Genomic DNA, 22,139 nt, shown 5'->3' with positions numbered 1-22,139 from the left:
TTTACCATTCATCATCTATGAGGAAGGGATCCATGTGTCTCCTTTATATCCACAAATGTCTAATGGCATTTAATGGAAGCTATGTCATTTTATTTTAAATTGTGGAGTAAACCCTTCCCCATTTTTTCAGTACTTCAAAATGAAATTGTGAGTTCCCTCAAGTATTTGGTTTTTATTGTTTTGCTTTTTCATTTGGGGTTTCTCTGTGTAGCCCAGGTTGTCTTGGGATATGGACCTTGGACCAGGCTGAACCCACAGATATCCACCTGCTTCTGCCTCCAGAGTGCTGAGATTATGCACCAGTGAGCCCAGAGCCTTGGGGATTTCTAAGTTGTTTGTGAGCATGCCTCTGATGTTACATGCTGCAAGGGCATGTTGGCAGCTGCTTTGGTAAACAGGTTCCAGAGAGGACACAAGGAGTAGGTGAAGGAGGGTTGAGTCACACCTTGGTGTTTGGGAGAGTCTTTCATATTGTTTGATTAACAGACAGGTGCTTCTTTGTTATATAGAAATCGGTTAACACGGATAGATTCACGTTGTTCCAAAACATTGATCATGTCATTTTTGTTTCTGGATATGTGTTTAATATTGTGTTGCATCTTCTGGTCATCATTGATAAATTGTGAAAAAGCAGAGATAACTTTTACAATCATTTTACTCACCAACCCCATAACCAAACTTCTAAGAATATAGAGGCATATGACTGCCCATTCTCAAGCTGGCAGCTCTTGTAGCTTCAAGGATATTAGACAGAAAAAACATCTCAGGCCAGCCCAAGCAGACTGCCTTGTTCTGAGTAGTGTATTATCAACATTTAATGGTCAGAATACTCAAGAAAAATTCTCAGGCCCAAAGTGCTGCAGTAATTATTCAATTTATTGCATAAAAATTCATATTTTATTTTCATTATAAAATTAATTTATATGTCTATTCCTGGTATTCTTTTAGTTTTGCTCACACAGTGGCCCTGCACAAGACACTTTTCTAAGAAAGGAAGGTCCTGCCACCTCATTGTTTTAATCAATTTTTAACAACAGTCTTTGCCCATCAACATAAATCCCTGTGTAGGGCAGATGTATTCCCCCCAATCTAATTTTTTTTTGCTGGATATGCCACATCATCACCTAACTGTATAGTAGTACTAGAAGGCTTGTACTTTGCTTTGTTTTTTTATATTCCTGAGTAATTACAGGGGCAGATGTTTCAAGAATATCTCAGAGCCTCAACATGAGATCTCTGCCTTCTTTACGTGCATCACAACCCTAAGACAAAAGGAAGATATTCAAGTAGATAATGATATCTCCCCAAAATAGGAGGGGTATAATGCTCAGGACTTTGCTGGGGAATCTTAGAAGCAGTACTTTTGGAGGATAATGACTCATAAGAAATTCATAAATGATTCATAAGAAATTTCCCATCAAAGTAATATCCCAAAGTTGCTCAAATATGAATGCCCCCGCAAGCATGCCACATATGAAGATCAAAGCCTAATATGGCACGGTGGCCATCCTGTGGCTCAGCTCTACTGAATCTGGGTCAAGCAGCTATGCAGACTTTATGACTTTCAACATTTCCATCAGAAAGGGCTGCACCAACATTGACATCTTCTCTCTTTACAGGTTATCACCTTCTTTCCATGTTAAACTTTAGCTCTAGTATGAAGATTTTGAAAGTTAACAAATGATGAGACTTTATTGGAGCATTTTTGTGTTTTCTTTTGGGTTGGGTTTGCTTTGATGTCATCAATGTGAGCACTAGGTAAAGGATTTGTCAAATTGAATGCATTTGGTGACTATCATTTTTAATGGACAACATGAAATATGGATTATATATGGTATAATAGGGGAAACATTTGTGCATTTCTCAGAAGTATGAGTTTTGTGATGTACAGCCATTGTCATATTTCTTATGTTCTATATTTTGTATTATTATTATTATTATTATTATTATTATTATTGTTATTATTATTACTGAGACAGGGTCTTTGTATTTCTGGCAGTCCTGGAACTGAGTATGATGACCAGGATACCTCAGACTCACAGATCTGCTTGGTACTGCATCCTGAGTGCTGGGATGAAAGCTTGGCATTATTTTCAATTTTTTTTTTATTGGCTCATTTTCTTTTTTTTTAAATTTTTTTAAAATTTTTTAATTTTTATTTTGCAATACAATTCAGTTCTACATATCAGCCACGGATTCCCTTGTTCTCCCCCCTCCCACCCCCCTCACATTCCCCCTAGCCCAACCCCATTCCCACCTCCTCCAGGGCAAAGCCTCCCCCATGAACTGAGATCAACCTGGTAGATTCAGTCCAGGTAGGTCCAGTCCCCTCCTCCCAGGCTGAGCCAAGCGATCCTGCATATAGGCCCCAGGTTTCAAACAGCTGACTCATGTATTTTCAAATTTTAAATGGAGGGCAAGATAAATGTTTTTATTACACCAATTCCTTGGCATTGGAGATATGGTTTAGTGGGTAAGAGCACTGTTTGTTCCTCCAGAGGACCAGGATTCAATTTTCAACACACACGATAGCTCACAGCTGTTTTCATCCACAGCTTCAGGGAATCTGATGCCCTCTACAGGCCTGCACAGACATCAGACAAACATGGAGTGCACAGAAAATTTTGTAGGCAAAAGTACCCATACACATAAAGAAAAATTCACACAGTTACTGTTGTAGAATTTTATTTGAATATAAACTCTGATATTTTATAACATTTAAAACTTCAATAAGCCCTTTCATAAGTTTCTTGTGTTTACGTTTCTATTATGTATACTTGTGCCTTTTAAGTAGAGAACACCATAAAAATACCATGTCACATGGTTCGCAATGCTGTTTTTCAGTCCTGTATTAACTGTCTGATGTCTTCTAGTACTGAAACGTGGATATAGGATTTGCATTTGTAAAGTTTCTCTTCAGTATAAATTTCCTGATGTGGTCTAAGTTATGAGCAGCTAGTGAAAGACTTGTCACATTCCTTACACCTGTAAAATCTCTCTCCAGTGTGTACTCTCTGATGTGTTCTAAGATTTGACATGTAGGTAAAGAATTTGTCACCTTCCAGGCATTTTTAAGTTTCACTCCAGTATGAAGTTTCTGATGTTGTCTAAGAAATAAGCATGTAGTAAAAGATTTGTCACATTTCCTACATTTGTAAAAGTTTCTCTCTAGTATGTCGTTTCTGATGTTCTCTAAGACTTGAACAAGTAGATAAACATTTGCCACATTCCTTACATCTGTAAGGCCTTTCTCCGGTATGAACCTTCTGGTGTCTTTTAAGATGTGAGTACTGGATAAAAGATATGTCACATTCCATACATTTGTAAGGTCTCTCTCCAGTGTGGACCCTCTGATGTCTTCTAAGATTTTCAGAACTTGTAAAGTATTTATCACATATCTCACAACTGTAAGGTTTCTCTCCTGTATGTATTCTCTGATGTCTTTTAAAATTTGAATTCTGGATAAAGGACATATCACATTCTCCACATTTGTAAGGTTTCTCTCCAGAGTGAATTTTCTGATGTTGTTTAAGATTTGAGCACTTAGTAAAAGATTTGTCACATTCATTACATTTGTAAGGTTTCTCTCCAGTATGTAGTTTCTGATGCCTTATAAGAGTTGAACATGTAGAGAAAGATATGCCACATTCCTTACATCTGTAAGATATCTCTCTAGTATGAACTCTTTGATGTGTTTTAAGTTGTGAGTTTTGGTTAAAGGACTTGCCACATTCCATACATTTGTAAGGTTTCTCCCCAGTGTGAATTCTCTGATGTATTCTAAGATTTGAGCAACGGGAAAAGGATTTGTCACATTCCTTACATCTGTAAGGTCTCTCTCCAGTATGAACTCTCTGATGTCTTCTAAGACATGAGTCCCAGGTAAAGGATTTGTCACATTCCATACATTTGTAAGATTTCTCTCCAGTATGACTTTTCTGATGTACAGTGAGGCTTGAGGCATTACTGGAGCATTTCCCACACATCCCACACTGGTGTGGTTTCTCACCAATTTGGATTGTTTGTTGCAAAAGACTGTGTGTAGAGCTGAAATAATCGTAATATTCTCTCTGCCTGTGCTCTTTCTTTTCAGTGTAGAGTCTCAGATGTTGAGTAAGGTTGGAACTCAAATTTAAGAATTTTTCACAGTCTTTAGATTTGCAAGGTTCTTCTCCAGCGTGCATGCTTTCATGTCTATGTGGGTTGGAAGACTCAATGAATTTATCCCTGTGATTACTGCACTTGTGGTTATTGGAGTTTTCAGCAGTTTCTCTTGTTTTATAATAAGCACATGTGGAGGGGTTATGAACCATTTTACCAAGCTCATTACACTGACAAGACTCCTTTTCAGTCTTCACATGTTGATGGACAGGATCATATTTGCAATAGTTCCCTGAAAATGAGTACATCTCAGATTAGTAGGGCTGCTGTTAAACTTTTGATAAATGATGGTCGACATCAGTTTTCTCTAATGATAAGTCAACCAGCAACCACTTAGACACTTTTCTTTCACTGTATTTCAATGTATTCTCACAAAAACAGCACAACAGCCTTCAAGGGTCTGTGATTACTAATAAATGACTGGTCTTTATCAAAAATGTCTAATGGCACAAGATGGATTAGGAAACATTGGAATCAGTAATTAGCTTTGTGACAGCTTATGACTGTGGGACTGTGGGACAAGGAAAACCTCAGTTACATCTAATAGTTACAACAGGCAGGATGCATCCTGGGGCCATAAAACTACAGTATGTTAATGATCAGCAATCCTTTCAAGTGGAATTGAATATCACAAAATCATTTTCACCTCTTGCTTCCTCTTTCACTTGAAGACTCCAAGGTTGTCTTGCTAATACTCTAACCCACCATACTTGCGGATACTCTCTGTTCTCCACATTCCTGGGCATTCTCATTTGCTCCTAACAGGTGTCCAGGTCCACCTTTCATCAACCATATGTCCTGTGAGGTAGCCCATGAACCATGCTATATTTTTTAGAAGGAATACGGAAGTCTAACAGTATTGTGCTTAGTACATGAAATGAAAACAAACTAGAGGAATCTAGGAAAGATTTCCAATGGCTCTTTCCTGTCAGAATCTTTATTTGTGGAGTACTTCTCAATTTGCACATCTTGAGCTTTTCTCACAATTAAAACTACATGAGGTACAGTGATGTAATTGCAGCTCAAAAATATGGGTGTAAATATTATATAATACTAAATTTCTGAATGCATTGTGGAATCAAATTAGGCGTGCATGTCACTTGTAACTGGTAAAATAGAAAGAAAAAACCAAATACTGTGAAAAAGTTGTTCTCTACTACCATACTTTCCCTAGTCTTCTGTTCTGTCTAATAAAGCTTAAGAGAGAGTTTACAACCTATAAAGCCAATATATACAAAGAATTACTTAGAAGCAAAATGTTCTCACCAACAGAGACCAGGTTGCTGTAATTCTCCAACATCACATCAATGTACAAAGACCTCTGAGCAGTGTCCAGGCAATCCCACTCCTCTTGGGAGAAGTCCACTGTTACATCCTGGAATGTTAATGGACCCTGAAACAAAACAGTTGTTAGACCACATGCTACCAGACAGAGTATTTACCTGGATATATGTAGATTTGAAAAAATGAGGGATATAGATGATGAAGACAATTTCACAATAAGATGAATTCAATATAGTCACATCATATGATGGATTTTCTAACTCTGTGGAAACAGTATGACACAATAGGCTCACATACAAAATGACACACATTTAAGGTCTGGACATGGATGTCTATCTATTATGGATGCTGTGTTTATGTCCAACAGGATCATAGTGTACATGTCTAAGAATGAAAATTCATGATGAGAAAATGTGCTTTAATTGCTGTACCTGTATATCATAGTAAGAAACAGCGACTTGACATTAAACCGCATATGACCACCTAATTTTTGACAAAGAGGCCAAAACTGCACAATGGAAAAAAGGAAGCATCTTCAACAAATGGTGCAGGCATAACTGGATGTCAACATATAGAAGATTGCAAATAAATCCTTATCTGTCACTGGGTACCAAGATTAAGTCCAAGTGGTTCAAAGATGTCAACATAAATCTACTTAATCTGACCCTTTTAGAAGATAAAATAGGAAGTACTCTTGAACGCATTGGCACTGGAGATCACTTCCTAAATATAACACCAGTAGCACAGACACTGAGAGCAACAATTAATAAATGTGACCTCCTGAAACTGAGATACTTTTTCAGGCAAAGGACACAGTCCATAAGACAAAACAAGAGCCTACAGAATGAGAAAAGATCTTCCCCAACCCCACATCTGACAGAGGGCTGATATCCAGAAACTACACATCAAAATACCAAACAGTACAATTAAGTCAAAGCCTACAGAATGGGAAAATGTCTTCACCAACCCCACATCTAACAGAGAGATGATATCAAGAAACTACACACCAAAATACCTAACAGTTCAATTAAAAAATGGGCTATAGAACTAAACAGAGAATTCCCAACAGAAGTAGCTCAAATGGCTGAAAGACATTTAAGGAATTGCTCAACATCCTTAGTCATCAGGGAAATGCAAATCAAAATGACTCAAGATACCATCTTACACCTGTCAGAATGGCTAAGATCACAAACACTGAAGACAGCTTATATTGGAGAGGATATATTGCAAGGGGAACACTCCCACACTATTGGTGTGAGTGCAAACTTGTACAGCCACTTTGGAAATCTGTATGGCATTTTCTCAGAAAATTGGGAATCAATCTTCCTCAAGACCCAGCTATACGATTCTTGGGCATATAGCCAAGGAATGCTCAATCATACCACTAGGACACTTGCTCAACTATGTTCATAGAGCATTATTTGTAATAGCCAGAACCTGGATACAACCTAGATGCCCCACAACTGAAGAATGGATAAAGAAAATATGGTACAATAAACAATGGAGTGATATTCAGCAGAGAAAAACAATGACATCAAGAGGTTTGTAGGCAAATGGATGGAACTAGAAAAAATCATCCTTAGTGAGGTAACCCAGACTCAGAAAGACAAACATGGTATGTTATCACTCATAAGTAGATACTAGATGTAAAGCAAAGGATAACCAGACTGCATCTCATAGCTCCAGGGAGGCTACCTAGTAAAGTGGATCCTAGGGAAGACACAGGGATCCGCCAGCAGTGGAGGAATGTATGATATACATGAGCAAACTGGGGGTGAGAAAGGGTAATGGAGAGCTAGGGTCGGGGTAAGAGAGCTTAGGGGAGCAGGAGGTCCTAGCTGGATCAGGAACAGAATGGGAGAACAAAGAAAGAGATACTATGATGAAGGAAGACACTATGGGAATAGAAAGAATCAGAGTGCTAGACAGGTCCCCAGGAATCCACAAAAATGACTCCACTATAGTCTACTGGCAATGGTCGAGAGGGTGCCTTAGCTGACCTACTCGGGTGATCGGATGGCTAGACACCCTAACTGTCATGATAGAACCCTCATCCAGTGATTGATGGAAGCAGATGCAGAAATCCATGGCTAAGCCCCAGGCAGAGATCCATGAGCCCAATCAATGAGAGAGAGGTGGAATTATAGGAGCAAGAGACATTGAGACCATGACTGGAAAAAGTACAGAGACAACTATCCAAACTAGTGGAAACACATGAACTGTGATCCAATAGCTGAGGAACACCCATGGAACGGGACTAGGTCTTCTGGATAAGTGAGATAGTTGTTTAGCTTAAGCTGTTTAGGGGCTGCCAGGCAGTGAGGCCAGGACCAGTCCTCAGTTCATGAGCCGGCTGTTTGAAACCTAGAGCCTACACTGAGATACTTTGCTCAGCCTTGGTGCAGGGAGGAGGGGATTGGACCTGCCTCAACTGAATGTATCAGGTTCTCTGATACCCAGGGGAGGCCTTGCCTTGGAGGAAGTGGAAATGGAGGGTGGTTTGGGTAGGGAAGGCTGGGGGGTGAAAGGAAGGAGATCAGGGGAATCTGTGGTTGACAGGGAAATCAAATAGAAAATCTCTTAATATAAAGTAAAATAACATAAATTTTAGGAAATAAACAAAGAAAAAAAGAAACTGCCACTCAATCAATTGTATGCATTCTCTGGCCTTACATGGTTATATTCTAACATGCTCAGTTTGTACGTTTAAATTCTAAGTCCAATGTCATTCTATTAACGAGCAAAGTGGTACATATGGAAGGGAGAATTTATGGTTGATTAGATAAGCAAAGAATTTTCTTTATTTCCACAATAACAAGTGTAATAACATTGCATACCTTCAATTTTAACATTGACATGCAAAAACAGGTAATAAATGGGATTATTTTATAAGCATTTTGATCCACTACCATGCAGGTAGAAAAATCTGCATCAACCACAATTGACATAATCTAAAATTTCCCTAATACATTATGAATATTCGAATTTAGGCAAATTAACAATTTCAGAATTTCTGAAACATTTCATTTCTGAATAGCTACAAAAATTGAGGAAACTTTTGTTACAGTATAGTTGTTTACACTGGGAGAGAAATACCTTCACTTTTCAGTGCTTTTCAAATGTAATAATGCTCAGAAAATCAGTTCAGGAGAAAATATGAGAATTTTTGTGCCTGAAATTTGTAGTTTTTAATGTGTTCCTTTTTAGTAGTTATCCTGTACTGTCTAACAGATTTTAGGTTAGCAGAGTTTATGATTCTTCCTTTATATTTGTCAAACTGCATAGTGGTGACATATTCTGTCTGAGTCATGAGTCAAGAATAAATGCAATTCTGGCAGGCAGAGCTCATTCCCCAAATCTCTGCTTTAAAACTTTGCATGTTCAGGGTTGGGGAGTAGAGTCTTGACTCTCACAGGAACTGATTGGGGGAAAGCAATCCTGAGGAATCTTCTTTCTGCATCAAATGTGATGGATTGTGCACATCAATCAGTCAGTGTCCTCAAGACATTATTTCTGATGCGTTCTATGTAATGCTACCTAATGAGTCCCAGACAGTAATGGCTGCACAGTGGGATCCTGTTTAGGCAATAAAAAAAAAGAAATAAAAATGCTGATCTCAAGCCAGGTGTGGTGGTACATGCCTTTAATCCCAGCACTTGGAGAAGAAAATATGTGGAACTCTGTGAGTTTGAGGCCAGTTTGGCCTACAGTGCCACATCTAGAAGAGACAGGGCTATACAGAGACACCTTATTTCAAAAAACAAAACATAACAAAAAACCCAAAACACTGATCTCTCTAGTTTGGGATATTACAACTGATCATTTTAACCAAGTGTGTGATGTGTGTAGCAATTCTCCTGAGACAAACAGATAGCAGATGTCAACCAACATGTACAGACATCATCATTACCATGATATTGAACACCGAAGAGAAATAAAGTAGACCACTGTGGTAGTTTGAATGTAAATAGGCACCATTGGGAGTGGCACTATTAGGAAGTGTGGCTTTGTTGGAGTAGGTATGGCCTTGTTGGAGGAAGTGTGTCATTGTGGGGGTGAGATTGGAGATCTCCTTTGTTTAAGCTTCACTCAATGTGACACTCAGTTGACCTCCTGTTGCCTGGAGATGTAGGACTCTCAGCTACTACTACCTCTAGTCTGCCTCTATGCTGCCATGATGATAATGGACTGAACCCTGAAACTGTAAGCTGCCTCCTCAATTAAATGCTTTCCTTTACAAGAGGTGCCATGGTCTTAGTGTGTCTTCACAGCAATTGCAGTCTTAACAAAGTAAACTACAATCTGAATCTACACTCAAGAACATGATTTTCATGGTAGGATCAAGCCACTTGTGCAAGGCACGTTCTGCACTGTCTGGTTTCCTTAGATTTTTAGTATTAGGAACCAAGTATTACATAGCATTAAAAACCAAGCTTTGTCTCTTAAGTGCACATAGTGCTAAGATGTTGTGGAAACTATCATGTGCTTCAATATGAGCTCTTTATAACCATGATTCAAGGAAGTGGGACAGTTCCCACAAATAAAGCCTACATCATAGGCGTCTTCACTCACTAATATATAAAGATATAGCCCTTATTCTACAACAATTATACATTACATCAATGTATTTTTTGTTCATGTGTTGAAATGGAATTTTTTTCAAAATTACGAGTCATAATTTCATGTGAGATACTTATTCTTGGGGGAAAATAATGTGGGAAGGGCAGAATGGATAAAAATGCTCTAAGTGTTGGATTTATAAAATTACATTGTATACCTGCAGTCATAAATACAGCATGGTACAGTCATTTAAAAAAGACAATGATAGAGGACCCATAAAGAAAGAAAAATGAAAAAAGCTAAGGCACTTAATATTTGACAAAGGAGGCAAAATGATACAGCTCAAAAATGTAGGCTTTTTAACAAACGGTGTTGGTAAAACTGAAAACAACAGAAGAATGTAATTAGATTCTTATCTTTCATTTGTACAAAAGACCATTCAAAGTGGATAAAAAAATCTTATTTCAAATCAGAAACACATAGACAACTAGAAAATGTAGAGAAGATCCATCAGGATATTGGGATAGGCAAGGCCTATTGATTAGGAAGAACACCAACAACAGTGGAAGTGAAACATGGGACTACATGAATAGAAAAAGTTTCTCTTTGGAAACCATCAGCACAGCACACAGACACCCAAGTGATGGAAGAGAATCTGTACCAGTGACATTGTTGATAGGGGCTCATACCTAGAATTTACCAAGATTTACAGAGATTAAATACCAAGGAAATTATACTGCCATTTATAGATGCACACAATTAAAAGTGCTTTGAAATATCACCTCATCCCAGGCTGAGAATGGCTGTCATCAACTAACCAGAAAACAAATGTTAGGCAAGGTGAGAAGAGAAAGGAAGCCTTATTCACTGTGGTTGGGGGTGTGTGAAGATTATACACTCAGTGTGGTAATGAGTTTCAAGATTATTAAAAAAAAATTGAAGATAGAACTAATGTATGACCCAACAATGTCTCTCCTGGGAACATAATTTGAAAACTCCACACCTCACTACAGAGATCTTTACACTCCACATTCACTGCTACTGACTTCAGCATGGCAAAGTATTAGAATTAACCTAATTATATGAAGACTGTACACATACATAATGGAACACCATTCAGCTGAAGAGAAAAATGCATTAAAATGGTTAGACATAGAATGTGTAATATTAAGTTTGGTCACACAGTGCCAGAAAGAAGAAATCACATTTTCCTCATATGCAGAAAAAGGCCAATAATATGTGTCTATGAGAAACAAAATACATGGGGGCTTAGCAGATCATGGAGAAAAGAAAGGTTAAATAACAGGGTTGCGGTAGGACTGAATGTAGGTAATGAACAACAGTTGTGAAAATGTATATAAAAATAATTTTCTAGCTGTTATTCTTCCAAAGTATTTTTCTTTTTTTCTGTCTGATGAATTGATAAAAATGTATTCAATAACAAAAATATAAAGCCCCCTTTGAAGACTCCAGAGCTTAAGTTCTCAATGACTACTCTAACTAAACAAAATTGCAATATTTGTACAGTAATTGAGTCTAGTTAATTTCATAGTGTGTGTGTGTGTGTGTGTGTGTGTGTGCTGTTTATTTGCAACAATTGTCATAATAAAATTTAAAATATTGTCAGTAGCAGAAAATTAAAGGTTTGCAATATCTGAACATATAACATTTCTAGAAAAGTAGGCATGACCACTGACCTGGAAAACGCTTACTGGAGAATCAGCCATTTCTTTCTATTTCTTTTCTCTGAGTTTTTCTTTCAGGAACAAGCAATAGATGACTTGCTGACCTTTCATATAAAGGGTCAAAAAGAAAAGGAAAAAAATTAATACTGAAAGCTGTAGCATAAATTCTAATTGGTCTTATTAATAAAAACGCAAAGTCTGATATCAGGGGGAAAGCTGAAAGATCAGAGAAGCAACACAGCCAGCTGCTACTTCTTAAATCTGTGAGATTCTCCAACTGAAGCAGTGATGAGGTCCTGTCTCCTTCCACCTTACATTCCTTTTTCTGCCCAGCCTTACAACTTCTTATCCCAAACTCCTTAGCACAGGGTTTAAAGGTGTGTGTGCCTCCCCAACACTGGGAACAAAGACACGAGATGCCAAGTGCTGGGATTAAAGGAGTGTGCCACCACTGCTGGGCTCGGTTTCTCTTTTAAACTGGATCAGGCTTGTGTAGCCCAGGGTGACCTTGAAATTGCAGCGATCTGCTTGTTTCTGTCTCTGTCTCTCCAGTACTGGGATTAAAGGTGTGTGCCACCACTGCCTGGACTCTATGACTAACTAGTGGCTGGCTTCATTTGTCATCTGATCTTCAGGCAAGCTTTATTTGTAAGAGCATACACAAACTACCACCACAGAAAGCTGTTAGAAAACAATGCCAAACCACAGGAAAACACCTAAGCAACACACTATGACCCGGTGTCTAGACAATTATGGCAAATACAGAAGAGAGTGAAATGATATTACACGCTTATAGAGAAAAATCACTGTCAACTCTATTTTTGCATCAAGAAAAAATTTATCTTAAAATTGATAGAGACGTAGGTGCATTGGAAGACAACCTTGTGATAGCATAATTGATTCCACTACAGCAGCTTTGCTGACAATAACTAGAGGCAAAATTTATACAGGGCTATCAGAAGAATTATCCATGTAAATACAGGAAATAATAATTCTATGTGGTGACTACATAAATACAGGAGAACTTGGAAGTAATCATCCATGGGCAAGACAGCAAATCACCAATTCTCACACAGAAGGAAGAAAAATATGTTGTAAGATTCTTAAAATGGTCTTATAATAAAAATCCTGAAACAAAATATTGGGGTAAAGGCTGAAAGATCAGAGAAGCAGAGCAAGCCCCAGCCATGACCTCTTACCTCACCAACTCCTCAGCCTGAAAGAACTCAGCCAAGAGGCTTCAAGCTGAATGAACTTCCTCAGCTGAAAAGGACAGTTCCTGTCTCCTCAAGCCTTATATACCTTTCTCTGCCCAGCCATCACTTCCTGGGATTAAAGGGTGTGTACTTCCCAGTACTGGGATTAAAGGTGTGTGCCACCACTGCCTGGCTCTGTTTTCTCTCCTACGCTGATTCAATCTCATGTGGTCTAGGGTGGTTTTGAACTCACAGAGATCCAGATGGATCTCTGCCTCCCGACTCCTAGGAATAAGGTGTGTGCCACCACTATGTGACCTCTATGTCTAATCTAGTAGCTTGTTCTGTCCTCTTATCTTCACACAAATTTTATTAGGTTACACAACACATCACCACATAAACGCTACCAATAATCTAACACAGCAACAATATACAAGAAATCTAAGTGAATGGTAATGCCATGATCAAAAATCTAGTGATTCTGGAAGTCGATATGGAGACTACTCAATTAAATCCACAAGTTAAATAAACCTAGCACTGTACTGCTCTCACCACTAAATGGTGGTCTTGTCATTTTTCTAACTCAGGAACAAGTTTGTCTTCTGTGACTCAGGATAAGGTGATTAGACTCACCCCAACACACACACACACACACACACACACACACACACACACACACACACACACACAAACTAACTCCGCTCACCCCAGGTGGGTGCAGAGAATCTTGCTTTGCTAGAAGTAGAAAGTAAGTGGGACATGTGGTTCCTGGCCTAAAAATATCAGTTACACCTTCCATCTATGGTTCCAGAAACAATGAGGAAGCGGGGGAGGAAAGGGAATAAGAAGGGAATGAGGAGGAAGGGCTAAGACATGCCATGCTCTAGACTCCACACAGCTGTTGTAATCAGTAACCAACAGCAGCTGTACTGACCTGCATGGACCGCACACTAGACCACAGACTAGGAAAGGGAAAGGCTCACAGAGTCCACTCTTTACCTTTCAAATGTTGGCTATAGATAGAGTGTAGGAGAAGAATCTCTGCCTTTAGCTGTAGTCCTCTGCTAGCTAACCAGACTACAACACGGAGCTCCAAACCACAGTCTCACAGATGGCCCTGGATAATCTCAGGGGATCCCAAGCAAAATAAATAGAGATGAACATTCTAGAGAAATTGGCTGGAATTGTGGACCAGGATAGCAGACAGGTAGGAAGTGAGAGTGGACAGTGTTTGATGTGTGCATGCTCAGACACACACAGAGAGTGTATATGTACACATATGTATGTCAGTGTGAAACAGTTATTACTAAAAAAAAAATTCCTGGTTTTTGAATCAGGGATTCTCTATGTAACACTGGCAGTTCTGGAATTTGCTTTGTAGATCAGATTGGACTAAATTCCCAGAGATCTGCCTACCTCTGTCTTGGGTGTATTGGGATTAATGGTGTGCACCACCCTATCCTTCTCAGAAATTTATTTTAAATGACCATATCAGTCTATACATTCTTTTTCATTGTATAATTATCTGTTTTTTTTGTTTTGTTTTGGTTTTGGTTTTTTGAGACTGAGTTTGCCTGAGTAACAACCCTGGCTGTTTTGGAATTCCCTTTATAGAAAAGGATGATTTGGAACTCACTAAGATTGACCTACCTCTGCTCTGGCATGCTGGCATTAGAGGAGTGTGCCACCACACTCTGCACATTATTTGGTTTAATATCAGGTAAAACTAAGAGTCAAGTGGAATCTCCTTTTTTGTGTTTCAAGAAGATTTTGTTTGTTTGTTTTTTTGTTTTTTGTTGATATATTTTGTTTTGTTTTGAAAAAGGGTTTTATTTTATAGTGTTAACTCTCATGGAATTATGAACACCAGGCTATCTTTGAACTCATAGAGATATGCCTGCCTCTGCTTCCAGTGTGCTGGTATTAAAGGTGTGTGCCACTGTTAAGAAGTATTGCAAGTAACTTTGATGTTAGTTTTTCTCTGGAGTTCTGATGGAATCCTGTCAATCTTTTCAAGTTTAGGGGCAGCATTTTATACCTGCTTCAATCACATTGCTACTGATGTTCTGTTTACATACTTATTTACATATTATTTCATGTTGTTTAAATTAGATGTGTTTTATTCATCTATTTCAATTAGAGTTTCCAATTTAATGTAACAAAAGTCTTTAATGTCAGGTAACAAGAGATCCAGTTGATCTCTCATTTCTATCATGGAGGCTGTGCAGTTACCTTGTATAATTGTCAAGACATGATAACAGGACAGGTGGTAGTGGCAAACAGCTTTAATCTCAGCACTCAGGAGGCAAAGACAGACAGACTCTGTAATTTCAAGACCAGCCTGGTCTACAGTGTGAGTTCCAGGTCAGCAAAGGCTACAGAGCAAATAACAAAAAATAATAATAACAAAAAATTATGTACAGTTCAGAAGGTCATGCAAGCCTTATAACCCAGCACTCAGGAGGCTTGGGCTAGGGAATTGAGTTCAAGGTCAGTGACATCTACACAGTGACATTAGAAAAGAGGAAAGACACAGAGACATTGTCTCAAAATAATGTAAATTGCTCCATGAGCAATAGCTTTCATGGTTTCAGAAGGACCATACAAGCTTCCAAAGCAGTGAGCCAAACAACAGTTCTATGATGCCTATGAACCACATCAACTGTCATCCTGGAACAATAGCCCTAAGAATGTCATAGTGGCAAGCATATCTTGGTGGTAACCTGAATTTCGATCCTAATTAGCATTATTTAAAAAAACCCATAGTCAGATATTGAGGGAGAAAACTGAAATATCAGAAAAGGAGAGCAGCCAGCCACCAGAGAATTCTTAACTCTATGAAATCTCAAATGAAATGGTGGAGGGAACCTGTCTCTATATAATCTAAGACTGAATGGGCCAAAATCCTTTCTCCACCTGCTTTATATTCCTGTCTTTACCTCCCTAGTGCTGGGATTAAAGGTGTGAACCACCACCACCCAGCTCTGTTTCTCTTTTAGACTGATTCAATCTCGGGTAGCCCAAGGTTGCCTTGAAATCCAGATCTTCCTGCTTCTCTTCCTCCAAACCAAGATTAAAAGTGTATGCCACAACTGCCAGGCCTCTGTGGTTAACTACTGGCTAGCTCTACACTCTGATCTGCAGGCAACATTTATTTGTCTGAACACAAACAAAGTATCATACAACAACAACCCAGACCTCTCTCATTGAACTTGAGACGGCTTCACAAAAGAGAAGAATGACAGGTAATGAAAATCTGGCTACACTACTGGTGCAGGTGAAGACATGAATCACAGAGGACAACAAACAATTACCATTGTAGTAAACCATCATAATCCCTAACAAATAACTAAACATTTTTTTTTGTAACCACAGACAATCTTAGCTTTCACTCCTCATAAGGGAAACTTCTCCTTTCAACAGATATCACTTCAAAAATCGACAATTGATTAAAATGCATAATTGTGGAGCCCAGGCCCACTGGATGCATGTGTAAAACACTCCTGAAGAGGAGCTACAATGATTAAAAGAGGAGACCTGGAGGTTTGTTGTGAGATTGTGTCTACTAGTGTATTAGTCAGGGTTCTCTAGTGTAACTGAAGTTATGGAATGAATATTTATTTATATTTGTTTATATATAATGAGAATTTATTGTATTGACTTACAAGCTGCTATCCAGCTAATCCACCAAAGGCTAGTTATAACAGAAATCCAAAAATCTAGCAATTGCTTAGTCCACATCGCTGATTGTCTTGGCTCTTTTTCAGGATATGATGGAATCCCAAAGAAGTAGGCTCCAATGCCAGTGAAACAATGGATGTGCTAGCACAAAAAAATGAGCCAACAAATGGGCAGTGAGCAAAATGATGCCTCTTTCCATGTCTACCAGTAGAAGATGTGGCCTTCCATCTCTATCCTATTCAAACGTGTTGGTACTTCAACCTCAAGATGTGGATTAAGGACATTTGTCTTCCTGTCTGAAATTCCAGACTAAAAGTGGATTCATTCATGTCCAAATAAGCAAAGATGTCTCTCAGGTATGCCCTCCATTTCTGGATTCTAGTTCATTTCAGATGTAGTAAACTTGATAACCAAGAATTACCATCACACCTAGCAATATCAGAACCTATGTTTATAAAAATCTCACCAACATGACCTCCCCAATGTGGGCTGGACAAATCCAAGAACAATGGACATGCCAAAGTAGTTAGGGCAATAACCACAGGATGAATCTGGGGACCTACTGGACCTACAGTGAGTGAGACATCAGCCAAAGCTCCATTAATCACCTGGCCTCCATAAGCCCCTACTTTAACTGGAGGTCACCATGTTTCCTGATTCCCCTGGTGTTGCACGAATTGTTAGAAGGTTTTATTAATAAAAACAATCCTGGAGCCTGGTACTGGGGTCAATGCTGGAAGATCAGAGAAGCAGAACAAACCACAGCCTCCTCACCTTGCCGGTTCCTCAGCTGATCCTGTTTCCTCAGACTGGAAGCCTTTGAGTCCTCATCCATAAGGATTTCAGCTGAACTGTTGCTAAAAGCCTAAAAGCTTAACCACCGAATTTTTCATGCCTTATATACCTTTCTGCTTTCTGCCATCACTTCTTGGGATTAAAGGCGTGAGTCCCCATGCCTGGCTATTTCCAGTGTGGCTTTGAACTCACAGAGACCCATGCCTCCACAAGGCTAGGATTAAAGGTGGGGTGTCAACATTTTCTGGCCTCTATTTCTGTCTAGTGGCTGTTCTGTTCTCTGACCCCAGATAAATTTATTAGGGTGCATGATATATTGGGGAACACAATCTCACCACACCCTGGAATAAGCTTTAATTCAGAACCAGCTGATATAAAAATGTAGGATATAGATAGATATGATAGCATGAAAGAGTAGATTATTGAATCTGCTTTTAAAGAGCAATAACTTGTTTAAAATATTTTACATTGTTATAGATTTTAGTTTATTGATACAAATTTAAAGTTAATTTTGTTATACTTTATGTATATTTCTACTCTTGTCTAAGGTATGTTTGTGCAGCTCATTTGAAATTGTAATGGATAATTAAGAAATACAGACTCATAATTAGTCTTCTATGAAAGTCAAACTTTAGTCATGTTAGTTAAGTTTTTTAGGTATACATAGATATAATTAAATTAGGCATGTAAACTTCAAACACTTCAAAGACCTACAGAATATGGCTTTTAAAATGCTTTAAAAAATTAACCTTTCTGGGGCTGGAGAGATGGCTCAGAGGTTAAGAGCACTGCTTGCTCTTCCAAAGGTCCTGAGTTCAATTCCCAGCAACCACATGGTGGCTCACAACCATCTGTAGTGAAATCTGGTGCCCTCTTCTGGCCTGCAGGGATATGTGCAGACAGAACACTGTATACATAATAAATAAATAAATCTTAAAAAAAAAAAGAGTAAAAAAACAGCATGTTAAAAAATTAACCTTTCTGGACGGTGAGACATATCTTCTCCTGGCAGCACCAATTTACTTCTAAAAGAAAGATGGGCATCAAAGACTCTCTATGTTGAGTTTATCTTCTTCTTGGCAAAAATTGTCATTGGGGTAAGGGACTGCTCTTGCCTGGACTGATGACCGTATGTTGTATAAACTGGACATACAAGACCCATATGAAAATGACTACTGAATTTGCCAAAATTGTGCAAAATGGTTCTTTAGGTTCCTGCTTTGCAGAGAAGACTCCCAAATATTCTACAGGACACATGAAGAAGCAACTACAAACTCTAGGCCTGTTGACTGAAGATGGACACCTCAACATTACAGAGGATCTTAAATCACTGTCCAGGCAGGCAGCTGTCTCTGTCATTTCCTGAATTTTGGATGTTTCTTGCAATGAATTTCCTGTTTACTAAGGTAATACTATGTCCTTCTGTGGTCTTTGATGGAGTTGAAGACTAGATAGTTTTTCTCTGGAGTTCTGATAGAATCCAGTCAATCTGGTCAGGTGGTTGTTTTCAAGGTGGCATTTTATACCAGCTTAAGTCACATTGGTTCTGATGTTCTGTGTACATATTTCTTTCGTGTTGTTGAAATTTGGTATGTTATCTTCATCTGGAAATTCACCTATTTGTTCTTTTTTTTTCCGTAGTTTTTTTGAGACAGGGTTTCTCTGTGTAGTTTTGGTGTCTGTCCTGGATCTTCCTCTGTAAAACAGGCTGGCCTTGAACTCACAAGATCTGCCTGGCTCTGCCTCCTGAATTCTGGGATTAAAGGTATGCACCACCACTAGGCCAGAAATTCATCTATGTCAATAAGTGTTTCAAATTTAGTGTCATAAACATCTTTAATGGAAGTAAACAAGGGATCCAGTTGATAACTCATTTCAATCAAGTAGGCTGTGCAGTTACCTTGGGTAATTTTCCAGACATGGTAACAGGACTGGTGCTGATGCAGACATGAATCTTTTTTTTTTTTTTTTTGAGACAGGGTTTCTCTGTGAAACTTGGAGCCTATCCTTGGTCTCTGTTACCAGGCTGGCCTCGAATTCACAGAGATCCGCCTGCCTCTGTCTCTCTAATATTAAGAGTAAAGGCATGTGCCACTGCCTGGCCAAAGACATGAATCTTGGTGGAAAAGAAACAACTACAACTTTACTGAACTCTCATAATCTCTAAGAAATAACTAAACATTTTCTTTGTACCCGCAGGTAAGTTAGTATTCACATCATCAAAGAACATTCTCTTTTCAACAGAGAACACTACAAAAATCCACAAGTAATAAAAATGCAGAGTTGTGGAGCCAGGAGAACTGGATACTTCTTTAAAACACTCCTGCATCTAAAACTCAAGCTTCATTCATGAAGTGGAGGATATAAAAATTGTAAGACTTAGAAGACCAGGGAGTTTGTTGTGAAATTGTTTCTCCTGGTGTATGAGACAAAGTTCTCTAATGTAACAGAAATTACAGAATCAATGTGTATGTGTGTGTGTTGGGATTTAGTGTAATAACTTACAGGCTGCTTTCCAGTTAATCCAACATTGGCTAGCTGTAAGAGAAAGTTCAAAAACCCAATAATTGCTTAATCCCAAAGGATCGCTGTGTCAGCTGGTGTTGAGTATATGTTGCAAGCCCAAAGAAGTAGGTTCCAATGCGAGAGAAGGAATGGATACACTAGCTAGAAAATTAGCCAACAAACAGGCAGATAGCAAAATGATTCCTATTTCCATATCCTTTTATATGATTTCAGCAGAGGATGTAGCCCAGATTAAAGGTACATATTCTACTCTCTCTACCCTGATCAAATGAGTGTGTCCTTCAGCCTCAAGACGTGGCTTATGACATTTGTCTACCTATCAGAAGGTTCCAACTAGAAGTGGATTCAGTCACTTAAAAATAAACAAAAATAATGTCTCTCAGGTATACCCTCCATTTCTGGATTCTAGTTCATTCTAGACGTAGTCAAGTTAACAACCAAGAACAACCATCTCACCTAGCAATGCCAGAAGCTTTGTCTATAAAATCTCACCAACATAGCATCTCAAATGTGAGCTGGACAAAGACAAGAACAATGGATATGACAAAGTGGATGGGTAAAAGCCCACAATGCCTCAACCCACCAACCTACAGGCAGGTGGGGGGTTCTGGGAGCAGGAGAAATAGTCTCCCCTAGGAAGAGCACACAAACTGGTTATTCAATACCAAATGGTCAATGTTGAAAACACATGTACAAGTAACATAATATAGACTCACCAAATTAGTTATGATTATATATGTATACAAATAGACATGTATGCATACAATAAAAATTAATGAAAAAGATGCCATGAATTTAAGTACAAGCATAGAGGTATATGGGAGAATTTGTAGAGAGGAGAAAAGTTATAATTATGTAAAAAATTCAAAATTATATGTAAAAATTGTAAAAGTAAAATAAAACAAATTAACAAACAATTACAAACCCAGACTAAACCAAAACAAATAAACGAGATGCATATCTATCAGGGAAAGCAGATTAGGATTCCTTTAAGCCTCCATGATGCCCTAGCAACAATGACAGTCATGAGGAATAGAAATGATAACTAATGTTGACATAATGTGGGGAGAGGAGATCAAACACTGCTGTGGGAGTGAGAATTAGAGAAATAACTTTTAAATCAGTGTAGTGTTCTCTAATCAATGAGTAAATGAAAGAAAGAAAACTACTCTGCTACCTAATTACAGCACTGATGTGTCACACTATTCCTGTGGAAACACTAAGAAACATCTACTAATGGCAAATAAGAAACCAAAGAAAACCAAAGATGGGAACCAACAATGTTTATCTTGGAGAACCAATGAGGTTCTGTTTGTTTTCTCTTTGGGGGATGCTTTTTCCTGCATGTATGTCTGTGTACCATGTGTGATCCTAGTGCTAGAAGAGGAGAGAAGAGGACATTGGACATCCAGGAATTAAGGATACAGGTTGAGTGCCCATGTGAGGGTGTTGGAACTACAAAGTGAGTCTTCTGAAAGAGCACACAGTACTCTAAAGCACTTAGTCATTTCTAATGCTATGTAGACCCATGAGTTTTATTGGGGTGACCTTCCAACTGGTGGTGAGAAGTTAGTTATAAAATCACAAAGGACTCAGAGACAGCTGTTAGCGAGAAGCCTAATGAAGCAAGAAACTTGGGGAACCACTGCACAGCTTGCAGGCAGTTTAAGGTAGGTTGGAAGTGTCTTTCAAGCCACTCACTGCCTCTTCCAGGCAGCTTGTCTTCTCTTGTCTGGTCCAGGCAACTTGCATAGTATCTGCTCCATGCCTTGTCTGAGCATCTTCTGTGCCTGACAGATTCATTAGTCATTACTGATTATATATGCTTGAGGAAGGAGGGCACTGATGAATCTTTCCAGTTTCTGTGACTTCCTGGAGCTATTAAGTTGTCTATGAGTTTCTGGAGATTCTCTGCATATTGCGGTATTTCACCTTCCCTGAAAAAATGGCAGTCAACTCTTGTGTCAGGACCCCTTTGGGATCATATATCAGATACCCTGCATATCAGATATTTGCATTATGATTTATATCAGTAGCAAAATTACAGTTAAATAGTATAACAAAATAATTTTACAGTTGAGGGAAACTACTAGTAGAGGAATATTTTCAAATTGTCACAACATAGGAAGATTGAGAACTACTGCCTTGGGCTATCACATTCATTTTTGTAAATTTAGATATCCTGTGTTTAAGGATTATTCTACAAGATTGAAGTGTTTAATCTCAGAGAAAATTGATACACAGTAATTAC

The 22,139-nt window shown here is 38.5% G+C and overlaps 1 pseudogene; it reads right to left on the bottom strand.

The window, feature by feature from the left end:
* Window positions 1-2,466: 2,466 nt before the first annotated feature.
* LOC131903531 (zinc finger protein 54-like) lies at window positions 2,467-13,826 on the bottom strand (annotated as a pseudogene).
* Window positions 13,827-22,139: the final 8,313 nt, after the last annotated feature.

The sequence above is a fragment of the Peromyscus eremicus genome, chromosome 1 (assembly GCF_949786415.1).
Source record: "Peromyscus eremicus chromosome 1, PerEre_H2_v1, whole genome shotgun sequence".
In the NCBI taxonomy this organism is placed as follows: Eukaryota; Metazoa; Chordata; class Mammalia; order Rodentia; family Cricetidae; genus Peromyscus; species Peromyscus eremicus.
This window is presented reverse-complemented; position numbering and strand designations above follow the sequence as displayed.